Here is a 14,079-nt window from a genome sequence, read left to right as displayed (position 1 = left end):
ACCCTCCCTCTGTCTTTTAATACTTGCTTACTAATTGTGAAAAAATACATATTTTCCATTTTCAACATACACTTCTCTTCCCTTTTTTCTCCCTTTATTTCCTTCAGTAGAAGTATCAAAAGAGGGGCGCCTGGGTGGAGCTATCGATTAAGCATCTGACTCTTGATCTCAGCTCAGGTCATGATCTTACAATTCGTGAGTTTGAGCCCTTCATCAGGCTCTGTGCTGATGGTGCAGAGCCTGCTTGGGATTCTGTCTCACTTCTCTGCCCCTCTCCCACTTGTCCTATCCCCCCCCCCCCTCAAAATAAATAATAAGCTTAAAAAATTTTTTTAAAGTATCAAAAAAAGTAATCAGTCTCCTTCCTGGACTATACCATTGTCTTCACATGACCAATAGTCTACTTTACTTAGTGCCTGAAAGAAATATCTTAACAGAGAACAGAAGAGAACAGAAAGAGCAGGCAGAAATATACTAGAAGCTAAAAGATTAAAGCCCATTTATAAGCAAAATTATAAAATCTGGTAATGGGAGAGAAATTTTTTTGCTTATAGTGGGCCCTAAATCAGATCAAAAGTTTTATTTTTTTTTAAGTGTATTTATTTTGAGAGAGAGAGAGATGGTGAGCAAGGGAGGGGCAGAGAGAAAGAGAGAGGGAGAGAGACAGAGAGACAGAGAGATTGAGAGAGAGAGAATCCTAAACAGGCTCTGCACTGTCAGTGCAGAGTCTAATGCGGGGCTCATATTCATGAGCCATGAGATCCAGACCCAAGCTGAAACCAAGAGTCAGACGCTTAACCACTTAACCGACTGAGCCATCCAGGCGCCCCTCAGATCAAAAGTTTTAAAGTAAAATAACCTGCTGAAATGTAACACAGTCCTCCAGCTTGATAAAGGGTCATATTTAACATCAATTATATTCCCCAGTAAACCACTATAAATAGATATCTCTAGCAGCAATAGTTTCATACTGTCAAGTGTATTTTGGCATGTAGTTACTTCTTAGGATTGGAGTACTGCTTATTTTTTGGATCTATATCAAGAAGAGGTCAGCTGATAACTTAGATTAATCAGGGGGATGTAAGGAGAAGCATGGAAATGGTATGTGAAAAGATAATCCAGAACCTGTGATGAACAACTACCCTTGAAAAATGTTAAACATTCAGACTATTAGACATGCTGGAAGACGAGCAGGGTTAGATTCCAGAGGATTATGCCCAGAAGCTAAAATGAAAAGAGAACCTGTATCAAGTGCACTTAGTAAAGACATTTTCATAGGACAGAGAAATAGGAAGCAGCTTGTACATGTTTTCTATTTCTAGCCTTGCCATATAGGATATTCAGTCAGCTTACATGGAAAGAAAGGGTACAGAGCAATAGGTGCTTACTGTACACATATTTCCTAAACAGCAGTACTGTTTTGTTTGACTTTTTTAAAATAACAAATATAGCATGAAAGAATATTTTCTGAATGCCTTTTAAAAATGTTATGCATCTTCTGAAAAGAAACAGAGCTTGATGATAAAAACATTCAGTGCACTGTACTAATTCTAAACATACACTTTCTTTTTTTTTTTTTAGAGAAGTATGTTTTATTTATCATACACACAATGCACCATAAGAAAGCACGCAGATTATAATTGTCTCTGATTTCAGTCCAGGGTTGTCAAACTGTATTTTGGAATGAAGCAATCTTAACATCTCTTGGGAGTCATAAAACTTCTTCTCATTTTGTGAAAATCTTTATCCACCTTTTTGCCCAAAAGTTATTGCCTATACGCAAATGTAGCCAAACTCTATTACACCACACAATGAGATGTTAAAAATGCCATGACGATGTTCCATATTTACTTTCATAGATTTCCTATATCAGCATTTTTATTTATTTTTTTAATATGAAATTTATTGTCACACTTTCTAAGGATGTTTGTAGTTGGCCTTTGTTAACCTAAAGCTTTGTGTTTTCATATTTCCAGAAAAGTATCCTCTTGTTAAATGCACTTCAAAGATTGTTTTCAGCTTTTTTCTCTTCAACATCACTGTAAGCCTATTTATTCCTAGAGCTATATCTAGAGCTTGTGTTGGATTTGAACATCTTTTTAATTTGGAAATGGATCCTTTGCATTGAGGGGATGTGTTTCGTCTTGTCTATCCAGCATTGAAAAATTCTGAGAAATTTTACCGATTAAAACCTACAATACATGTAAGATCATAACTATTATGTATTATCTATAGTTTAAAATGCTTTCAAATATATGAAAATATCAATTTGATATTGAGATACTCCACCTTGGGAGTTGGAATTGCCATCCATGGGTTCAGAAGGGAATGGAGGGTCCATGATGAAAAGTGACTTGTCCAATAAATTGCAGGACTGCAGCTTGAATTCTCACTCATTTATTCCATCTATTTGCCTTCTCTGTGATACATATACAGAAACTGCTTTGCAGACTGTTTCTATAGAAAAGCCTATAGTTTCAGAGAAAGGCTCCATTATTCATGATCTTTGATTTGAATCAAGTACTCAGTGATCCCTGGTAACCATTAAATTTCTCTTGTCATTTTTCTCTTCCTCTACAGCAGCTACTTTATACCTTTCCAAACTCCAAATAAGCTCTCTTTCCACATCCCTTAGCAGATAATTTTGCTTCCTTGTTCAAAAAGAAAATAGAAGACCTCAGACAGGAACTTCCTTGACTTTCCTCCACCAATTTGCCAGCTTCTACCTAATATTTTCCTTTCTCTCCCTCTCGTTACAAGGGAAGGGGTGTCCTCCTCCTGACTTCACAGAGACCTTGTCTCAACCTGGCCCCTGAGGACCGGCTTAGACATTTGAGCTGTACATTCCCATATTATCTTGTGCCTGACAGCACTCATCACACTGCTTTACTTTTCAGTATCACTACTAAATTCTCAGGTCCTTGACTTGCAAGTCTCATTTGTTTATCATGTATTTCCAAGAGCACAATACCTGCGAGAGTGGGCAGTCAACAGTTTTTGAATGAACAAACAAAACATCTATCAGGTACTCACAAACACACTGTTGTAAACCCAGGGCAGCTCATGATAGGCGCGTAAGCAAAAGGTGCAAATAAGAGAAGAAACCACTTGTGCTGAGGGTCAACAAAAGCGTCTTTCAAAAAGAGATAAGCAGTTATGAGGAGTTATATTTTCAGTGATTGACAGAAAAAGACAATTTCAATCAGGAAGAATAGTGTGACACAGGAGGAAAAGCTTGGGTATGTTGGTAGTTAGTAAGCAAGTAGCCTAATTCAGCTGAGATGGAGGGCGATAAATAGGAAAGCTGGACTGATTTTGAGGAGAGCTTTCAAAACCAGGTATGTCCCAAATGGCTGTGCTTACAACATGGACCACAAAACAGACTATATGGTAATGATTCAGAAGATAACTGAGATTTCACCATTCAGTAAATTAAATGATGCCTTTAGAAAATTGGTTCATTCGGTATACGTCTTAAAACCTTCTTATAAATTAGTGAATTCTATCATGTTTTACAATCAACACGAGAGACTTGTAAAATTTGTTTCATCATCTCCTATATTTTATTCAATTCATGAAACTCTTTAAAAAATAAACTCAAAAGATATTTGAATATTAGTTCCAATTTTTATTTTTATTTCTTTAAAGTTTACTTATTCATTTTGAGAGAGAGAGCACAAACAGGGAAGGGGCAGGGAGAGAGGGAGAGAGAGGGAGAGAGAGGGAGAGAGAGGGAGAGAGAGGATCCCAAGCAGGCTCTGAGCCTCTAGTACAGAGCCATGCATGGGGCTTGAACCCATGAACCGTGAGATCATGACCTGAACCAAAATCAAGAGTCCGATGCTTAACTGAATGAGCATTTTTTTTTTCAACGTTTATTTATTTTTGGGACAGAGAGAGACAGAGCATGAACGGGGGAGGAGCAGAGAGAGAGGGAGACACAGAATCAGAAACAGGCTCCAGGCTCTGAGCCATCAGCCCAGAGCCCGACGCGGGGCTCGAACTCAGGGACCGCGAGATCGTGACCTGGCTGAAGTCGGACGCTTAACCGACTGCGCCACCCAGGCGCCCCAATGAGCATTTTTAAAGTAAGTATTTTTTAAGTAAAGTAAGAATTTTTAAAGTAATTTTCTAACGTAAAGAATTCACTCCTTAATACTATATGTAAGTTTCAAGTTCACCACTGATTCCTAGGGCCTTAATTACAGAGTAAATTCTCAAAAAATACTTGCTGAATGACTGATAAAGGAGGGAAAGATAGAAGAACAGAAAAACAGGTTTAAAAGAAGTCTGAACATGGGTGCCTGGGTGGCTCAGTCAGTTAAGCATCCGACTTTGGCTCAGGTCATGATCTCATGGTTCATGAGATCAAGCCCCATGTCAGGCTGCAGCGCGGAGCCTGCTTGGGATTCTTAGTCTCGCTTCTCTTTCTGCCCCTCCCCCACTTGCAGTTTCTCTCTCTCAAAATAAACTTAAAAAAAGGTTTTTAAATAAATAAGTAAAAAATAAAAGAAGTCTGAACAACAAGATAACTAAAAAATGAAGGAAGAAGGAAAATACAGAAGTCATGTGTAAACCTGAGGATAATCACAGAAGATTAGGCTTGGATGAAATAAATCCTAATATGCTAAGTTCACCCTAAAATATGCACAAATAGGAGACTCTTTTCCTACAATGGCCAAAAGCATCTCAAAGCAATATAGCTGTAATCTTTCTACCTGGGGCCTCTAATGCCAGGAAGGCTCTTTAGTGGAAAGGCCAAATTGGACCATATGCTAAAGTTTAAGAAGGGGTGCTTTTCTAAGAAGGTACCCATGGTTTCAAAAGAGAAAATAAATACAGTGAAGAGAGCATTATATCAGTTTTCCTGACTGGCAGTCCTACTTCATGACTAGATTATACATGGTAGATAATGATCCTAAAGCAAAAAAAAAATGGTCAGTTTAGATTGGTTTTGCTGGCCCAGGTTTTCAAGTTACAGGTATATTTGCAAAGATCAGCACCACTTTTCTTGCTGGAACAGATGTTAGAAACTTCTGAGTAAGACACTCCTTCTTAAGGAGCTATGATATTTAGGAATTCTACAGTTGAGAGATATTTTCCCACAATGCATTTAAACCTTGACCTATTATAGTTTATCTTTTATCCCTAAGGAAGAATTCTATTTTGTTGTCTAATTATAGACCAATTGCAGAAGATATATTGGCTATAAGAACGTGTGGATGAAGAAAATATATTTTAGACTTAAAAACTCTATGAATCAAGTTTGTTTCTTCCATAAAAAAATAAGTGCAGTTTTCTGTTCCCCAAAGGAAAGGTATAAAATACACTTTAAAGGTGAAAGTGTTCAAAATAATAAGCCTAGGAGCACACTCCCTTTGTCTCTCAGCAGAATTGTAAGTTAACCAAAGTCTTCCCTCATTTATATCACTTCTTCATATGGCCATGAAAACACCTTCAAATCACTGTCCTCTGTGCATGAGTCAAGTCTGTATTTAAATGGCAGCTTCTCAATCAGGCCTATCCAACCACCCAACTTAATCTGAAACCTGCCAACTGCCCTTTCCCCAAGCAGCCCTCATCTTCCTAACCCTGCTCTGTTTTTTCCTTTCTCCATATGTTACATCATTTTCTCATTTTCAGCTTCATAGTCTTGTCTTCTCTCAGTTAAAATGTAAGCTCCATGAGGGTACACAGAGATCTTTATCCGTTTTGTTCACTGACATGTCTCGAGTAACAAGAACAGGAAGTGGCACATATTGGGTGAACAATAAGTGTTTGTTGAATTAAATCTTCATTCAATAAGGCAGACTAAGTAAATTACTAGTTCTTCATGCAATCCAATCTGCTGTCAATGTCAATACTGCTCAGTTACCGTCCCTGGTGGGCAGCCACATCTACTGGCTAGACCGCTTCCCAGTGACACAGGATATCATCCTTTATGAGCTAATTTCATTTGGGCAAATAACCACAAGCCATTTGGAGGAAAGACTTAAAAACAGGGTTAAAAAAGGTTGAGAAAAAAGTTTTCACTTAAAAAACGCATGTGACCAATTCAAAAGCATCTGGAGGAGTAAGTACATCTATATATTTATTATATACCATTAATGAGCTGAAAGGAGAGGGAAGATGGCTGCATAATTTATCAAATAAATAAAATTGATAAATATGATCTAATATACATTTTATATCATTTTCCTTTAAGGAGAAATGTGGGGAAAAAAGGAGAAATATAGTCAAAATTATATATTTGAAGTATTTAAATAAAAGATTGGTTCAAAACTTGTAAAACTGTAGCAGCAAGAGAGTATGGAACAAAGTAAGCCAAAAGAAGTTTAGATCTCATCCCATGTTCAAGACTATGATACGCTACTTCAGTTTATCTCCGTAGTTCAGTTTAGGTCTAATGAAAGTGATTTCTGGTGGAGGAGTTCTATGATATCTACCTACACTAGATTTTATAATTATGGCTCTTCTATTTTACCTGCTTTTGCAGAAATATTGTCCCAGGATGCTCTTATTTTCCCAAGCAATGAATAACATTTTAAAGATTCTACTCTTCTTTTTTTTACACGTCTCATATATACCACCTTTTTTCTCACTCTTCATAAATATACACACATATACACAGTATATATTTTCACATTTATAGTGAAATAATACTGAAAGAAACAACCATCGGAGGGATAAAATTGAAACCTAAGCTAAACTTAGGAAGAATTTAACTGTCCAGGAAATTCTTTAAGCAACTGTTACCCAGTCAGCACAGGTGGTTTTGTCTGCCAGCAATACTAAAAGCAAGGATAATTTGCAGTGAGTCTCCAAATGGTGATTTTTCTTAAGAACATATGTGTGGGAAATAAAACATTTTCTTTGATATAGAACACAGAGATGCAAGTAAATGTCAGATGCCTGGATAGAGATGACTCCAAAATGCAAGTCCTAGCCTTAGCTTGGTTCCTAGATAGTTCAATTTTATTTACTTTTAACTCATTTGGTTAGAAATATAGCATTTACACATGAAGTGGATGTTCAATAAATATTTACGCAAAGATCTCTATTCTGAAAATCTCATCAAGTTACTTGGCTTCAAAATTCTAATTTTACTCCCAAATATAAATGATATTGTGTAATGAAAATGTATTAAATATTTATTTAGTGCAAAAATGTTCCAGGAACTATTTCAGGCCTTGGGAAAGCAATAGTGAGGAAAAGTCACATGTGGTCCCTTCTTTCAGTCAAATACACAAGCATAAAACCACAAACTGTGATGTGCTATAAGGGGAGATACAAGGAGTATCAATGTGGGGTATCCTGGAAAGCTCTCCTAAGAATGTGACTTTGAACCAAAATCTGAAAGTTGAATAAAAACTAATTAGGCTAAAAATACAAGACAGGGTGTGAGAGATTGAGGGGAAATTATTCCAGCAAATGTCCATGAAGCATCTTATGGAAAATCAAAAGTTACATAAATGTTTATGTAATGGTGAGTGTTTATCATTTGAATAAAAAGAAAATTATGATATACTATCCAATGACAGGTCCTATGCAACACTTCTTTTTAAAAATATAAATGAGCAGCCAACTCTTTCCACTTATAAATGAATATAAATGTGGCATATATAACAGTTTCCTCCTTCTTATGTAAGATGTATAACTGGAATCACTGAAGGGGTGTGATAACATCTCTCTTAAATGCCCATTTCCAGTAAACCTAAATTACTGTAGTTTTTGTTTCTCTTCCTTGTATACAGTAGACTCCCAAAATCAGTGATTGCTGAGTTAAAATTTTCCATGGAGGAATTTAATATCATATAAAAAATAACCACAACAATAATGTAAAGATGATAATAAGAATAGCTATCATTCCTTATAACAGCTTATTTTATTTTTTTTTTTTTTATTTTTTTTTTTTTTAAATTTTTTTTTCAACATTTATTTATTTTTGGGACAGAGAGAGACAGAGCATGAACGGGGGAGGGGCAGAGAGAGAGGGAGACACAGAATCGGAAACAGGCTCCAGGCTCCGAGCCATCAGCCCAGAGCCTGACGCGGGGCTCGAACTCACGGAGCGCGAGATCGTGACCTGGCTGAAGTCGGACGCTCAACCGACTGCGCCACCCAGGCGCCCCACAGCTTATTTTATTTTTAAGTAACTATCATGTAAGGAGGTTATCATAATTTCATTTATGAGAGAAATGAGACCCAAAACGTTAAGTAAATTTTTCAAGGTCACACTACTAGAAGTGGTAAAGTGAATTTGCAGACCCAGCTTCGTGTGATTCCTACACTCCTGCCCTTATTACCTTACTTGTAGTTATGCTACACTCCTGACAAAGAACTGCTTCAAAACTCACTTGTGGTTCAGACAAACTTGGGAGTCATTTTCAGATATGAAAGGTTTGCATAAGGTTTTCTTTCTTCTCTCCTTTCCTAACTACTCTCCTGCCCTCTTTCCTTCCTTCTCAAAATAGGATTTAATTTCAGTTTTTTGGTTTTAATCAGTGGGATGCCTAGTAAACTTTCAAATATGAAACTTTGAAATATTTGCTTTTCTCGTACTTGAGCACTACAAGGACATCAACTGTATACATTTTAAGCCCTTGTATTATCAAGTCCACAAAATTTGAGCAAAGTTAGTAAAGCAAGGCATAATTAGTACATTTCACTAATTCTAAAATCTCATCAGTTATAAGAGACAGAGAAGCTTCCAATTGAACAGGACACAATGCTAAGAAGTCATTGTTAATAGGAGATATTCCTGTTTTAGAAATGTTAAAATGTGAGGAAATGTGGACCTTAGAATTGATGAAGGGGCTCTTGGGTGGCTCAGTTGGTTAAGCATCCGACTTCAGCTCGGGTCATGATCTCACAGTGTGGGTTCAAGCCCTGCATCAGGCTCTGTGCTGACAGTTCAGAGCCTGGAGCCTGCTTCGGATTCTGTGTCTCCCTCTCTCTCTGCCCTTCCCCCACTCACACTGTTTCTCTCTGTCTCTCAAAAATAAATAAACGTTGAAAAAAAATTAAAAAAAAAGAATTGATGAAAACGGTAGCAAGAGGCACTAAAATATTTCCTCTCCAGTGCAGCCCCTCATGAGTGCCCAGCGCTCTATGTCTAATGAGACTGGTCTTGGCTCCTACGTTATGGATGTTGCACACTAAATCACCAGGCATAGAAAGTCATAAAACCCACAGCCACTGAAAATTAAATCAAGGCATGATATTCTCTTTTTTATTCTTATTTCTCCTGAAGGTATTCTCCATTTAGTAAAAAAGATTCATGTGAATAATTTAGTGACTAAGAAAATAAGCTTGGTGCAGTTAGCTTCTAAACTATAACTTAAAATAGAATTCTAACAACCTTTGCCCTGACAAATGTGACTCTTTCTGTATGTCTGGTATAACACCATTCTAAAAAGGGACAAGATTCTGTTCTTCAGCTGCCAAACTTTTTCATAGCACTATATCAACAATGACCACAATCATCAAGGGATAAAATTCAGTTTCTAAAGTGACTTTATACATTAAAGTATTTTAAATGTTATATTCATAATTCTACTTCTATTTGAGTATATGCATTTTATTTTTCCAAGTTTTTATGTTAATACCTTTTTAAATACTGCATTAAAGCAGATAACTTCAGATTATAATGCTCATATTAAAAACAGATTCAGACTCTTGAAGCTTTCATGTCAGAATGAAGTGAAGTAACTTCTAATTTAAGTTATAAGCATTCTTTAAGTTTTTTAAAGGACACAATATTATGTTGTAATCAATTTCATTTCAGAGCATGTTTTTCAGTAAAGCTAGCTAAATTTGGGCTATATGTAAAAATGCATAGTCTCACAATCTTCATGTGTTTTTTAAGTGAATAATACACTTCAGATTTCTTTTATTAAAAGTATAATATAAATGAAACCACTTTGGGTTAGATTGTGTTAGATTGTTCACAAGAATTTCTAACAATTATAGGATGTGTGATAAGTTCATGATAATCCACACTGAATGCACCATAGAGTGGAAACGTAGACACTAGCAGTCTTCTAGATCTATGGGACATCAGAGCCAGACTTCTCCCTCTTGGGAATAAACACCCAAGATCATAATATAAGGCACAGCAGAGACCTAAGTCATTTCCTGGATCCTAACCCTGTGTCCCACCATTTGGTTACCATCTATTGTACTTTGGAGAAGACAGTCGATTTTTATTGGTTCTGGACATATCTTTATTATGATCAAGATTTCTTCCTACTTGTTTCACTGTTCTGCTCTTTATAATGAAATATAACCCCTCATTAATATGTGCTGGAATATACTGATATGTGTATTCATTAGTATGTGCTAAAATACATCTATAATCTCTCAAATGATTTTTTTTTCTTTACCCACAAAGTCTGATCAGACTGTAGTCATTCAAAAGTACAAAATAAAATCAGATAGCCAAAGTAAGATAAAACCCTTACTTCATTAAGTGACATGTTTATCAACAGACTCAAAGTGCTACCAAGGAACTTAATAATTAAGACTTACTGTACAAAAAATATTATTAATTTAGAGGCTTAAAATATCTAGATATCAACCACCACTCTATAGTTTGGTTTATCTTTGTCTTTTAAATATCTATCCAACCCTGAGAGTGTGTTTATTCAACTAGTACCTTTACTGAATGCCCAGCCTATGGATTTTGGACAGCCTTTGCCTTCAAGGAGTATGAAGCAGTAGCTTAAAGTCACAAGGCTGCAAGAAAAGAGGTTAAGACAGACATTTCACGATAACTCACAAGTTTACAGGAGGAGCAAGAAATCCACTGCTAAACTGACTGCCAGCAAGAAAAAGGAATGCTATTTTATATGTTTAATTAAATAAAACCTCAACAAGCTCATTTATAGCCAGATGTAGTAAAAGAACTTGGAATCTGAAATCTCGAATTCCAGCAGCATTGCTCATTAGCTCTGACTTTAATAGCCTCAGAACCTGTACAGCTTCTACATCTCTAAACTTGAATAACACCTATTTCACAAGTTGCTACCTTCCTGAAAGAAGGGTAACACACAGACATAATACTATAGTGAGACAGAATTGTTTTTCCTCTGATGCTTAAATTGCAGTGTAAACTCTGCCAAAATGTTAATTCATGCCGGCAAGACTGAAAAGTCAAATGCATGACCGAGCAATCCCTCCTGCAAATGATGCATAGGAAGTCCACCCCTGATGTAATGTGTTAGTGTTGGGTCTAATCTCTGACAGTCTTTTCCTTTTTTGTTAACCCCATTTGTCAGTTCTTTGACATTCATTCCTTTTTCTTTGCAATCACTTCTTCATATCTACTGAATCTATCAGAAAATGAATAATCGTTAAAGAAAAAGAATTTAGGGGCACCTTGGTGGCTCAGGTGGTTGAGCATCCGACTCTTGATTTCAGCTCAGGTCATGATCCCAGGTTCATGGGATCAAGCCCCACATCAGGCTCCATGCTCAGCATGCTTAAGATTCATTCTCTCTCTCCCTCTCCCTCTCTCTCTCTCTACCTCTCTCTCTCTCTCTCTCCTTCTGCCCTTCTCCTCCACTTGCACTGTTTCTAAAATTTAAAAAAAAAAAAAAGAAAAAAGAATTTAAATAGTATTTAGTAACAGAACAAGCTTCTTCATTAAGTCATAACTAAGGTAAAACTTCCTGAAGCCTAAACTCCACAGAACAAAGTTGTACCCATCAGAATTTTTTCCACACTGCACCAAAATTAGCTGGGTACTTGGAAATTTTCTGTAAGTCCTAGACAAGAGTAATTGTCTTGTCTTCCCTCATAACCCTAAAGTTCACCTCAGTTCCTAGCACAGAGTATTAGGGGATTATAAATCAAGTGAAATTTAAAGACTCGGATAAAAGCTTATCTGCACTGTATTAATTCAGCAAGAAAAGAAATTACTTTGACTATTATATCCATTTACAATTTTAAAAATATACACATATTTCAGATTTCTAGTCACAGATGTAGTAAAAGCTTCTGTCATCTGGTTTATAGGTGAAATTACTAAATGCCATGTATAATTAAATCTACACACTTGTCTAAAATGTAAAGATTTCCTACTTTGAAGAAAATGCAAAATTAAGTATAATCTTCAATCCTTTTGCACTGAAACCTGTGTCTACCTCCATTTTTAAAATACAGCATCAAAAATAAAATCACAAGTTACTAAACAAAAGATAACCAATTACTTTCATAGTTAATTACACTGAATGTGGCAATGGGTTTCACTTGAAAAACATACAAAAAATTAAAATTTATGGTAAGGAACATGAAATCTTAAACAACGATGATATATATGCTCTTGGAAATAGCATACATCTCCAAAGCAAATGCTCACAGGGAACATTCTCTGATCATAACTGCTTGGATTAGGTTTATTTTTATCGGCCGTTGCTAACACAGTGGCATGCTTTAAAAGGTTCTGTCAAATAGAAGCAACTAAAAAAAAAAACTGTATTATATCCTTTTGATAGATGCCAAATCAAGATATCTTTAGAGATATCTTTTTTTTAAATTGCAGCAATTATGGCAATTATTACTCAGATAAGGAGTAAAACCTTAAAGTTTACTATACCTAAAAATAGTAAATAAAATATTGTTCATATGAAGAATAAAAGTATTCATATAACCCACTTACCTTTAAGAAAGATACTTTAAATTTTATTTACTTGATTATAGATTATAAATATCTAATTTCAGTATGTTCCTCATTTTCTATTATTAACTATGATTGCTTATTTAGTTTTTGGTTTCTGGCTCAAGCAGTTAAATATATAATAGTATCACTTATAGATACATGGAACAATGAACTGGTTTAGGGTTAGAGATCAGAAATCCACCATTGAACATATTAAGCTTGAGGTTTCTTTTTTTTTTTTTTTTTTAATTTTTTTTTCAACGTTTTTATTTATTTTTGGGACAGAGAGAGACAGAGCATGAACGGGGGAGGGGCAGAGAGAGAGGGAGACACAGAATCGGAAACAGGCTCCAGGCTCTGAGCCATCAGCCCAGAACCTGATGTGGGGCTCGAACTCACAGATTGCGAGACCGTGACCTGGCTGAAGTCGGATGCTTAACCGACTGCGCCACCCAGGCGCCCCATGCTTGAGGTTTCTATGAGGTACCTAAGGAGAGATTTCAGAAAAGTATTTGGGTATGTGAATAAGTAGGAATGACTGAGTGAGACAGTAACAGCACAGTGACTGGAGTTAAGGACCTGGGTGTCTGACCGCCTGGGTTGGAATCCTACCTCTGTGACTTAGTAGCCATTGGCCTTAATGAGTTACCTGACTGTGCCTCATTTTCCTTGTATCTAAAGTGGGATAATAAATAGGTTGATGTGAAGAACAAATAAATGAACATACACTAAAAAAAAACCCAAAACCCTTAGAGGAGTGCCTGGATGGCTCAGTCAGGTGAGTGTCAGATTTTGCCTCAGGTCATGATCTCAGGGTTCATGAGTTTAAGCCCCACATCAGGCTTCGTGTGGACAGCGTGGAGCCTGGAGCCTGCTTCAGATTCTGTGTCTCCTTATTTCTCTGCCCCTCCCCTGCTCACACTCTGTCTCTCTCTCTCTTTCTTTCTCAAAAATAAATAAACATTAAAAAGTTTAAAAAAAAAAAAACCTTATAGGGGCACCTGGGTGGCTCAGTCACTTAAGCCTCTGACTTTGGCTCAGGTCAGGATCTCACAATTTGTGTGTTCAAGCCCCACATCAGGCTCTGTGCTGACAGCTCAGAGCCTGCAGCCTGCTTCAGATTCTGTGTATCCCCCTCTCTCTGCCTCTTCTCTGCTCACATTTTGTCTCTGTCAAAAATGAATGAATGTTAAAAAATTAAAAAATTAATATAAATTTTTTAAAAACCCCTATAATTTTACTCATTAGTACTCTGTAAGACTGACTACTATTATTCCCTTAAGTAATATAGCAGCAGCTGTTACAGATGATATTTGGTCTTTGGAAGGAAAAGAATCCTAAAGAGAGAAGAGAAGATCCCAAGTCCATGCCTTGGTGAACCGCAATATTACATCAGGAAAAAAAACCCACAGGGAACT

The 14,079-nt window shown here is 36.4% G+C and overlaps 1 protein-coding gene and 1 long non-coding RNA gene across 7 annotated transcripts in view; one reads left to right on the top strand and one right to left on the bottom strand.

The window, feature by feature from the left end:
* SEC24D (SEC24 homolog D, COPII coat complex component) overlaps positions 1-14,079 on the bottom strand; it is a 109,199-nt gene that overhangs the window by 51,187 nt on the left and 43,933 nt on the right. The gene's annotated exons all lie outside the window — the stretch shown is intronic.
* LOC122476762 lies at positions 8,488-13,400 on the top strand. The gene is made up of 2 exons (XR_006295602.1): positions 8,488-12,885; positions 13,134-13,400. It is a non-coding gene; the product is annotated as an uncharacterized LOC122476762 (long non-coding RNA).

The sequence above is a fragment of the Prionailurus bengalensis genome, chromosome B1 (genome assembly GCF_016509475.1).
Source record: "Prionailurus bengalensis isolate Pbe53 chromosome B1, Fcat_Pben_1.1_paternal_pri, whole genome shotgun sequence".
Taxonomy (NCBI): Eukaryota; Metazoa; Chordata; class Mammalia; order Carnivora; family Felidae; genus Prionailurus; species Prionailurus bengalensis.
This window is presented reverse-complemented; position numbering and strand designations above follow the sequence as displayed.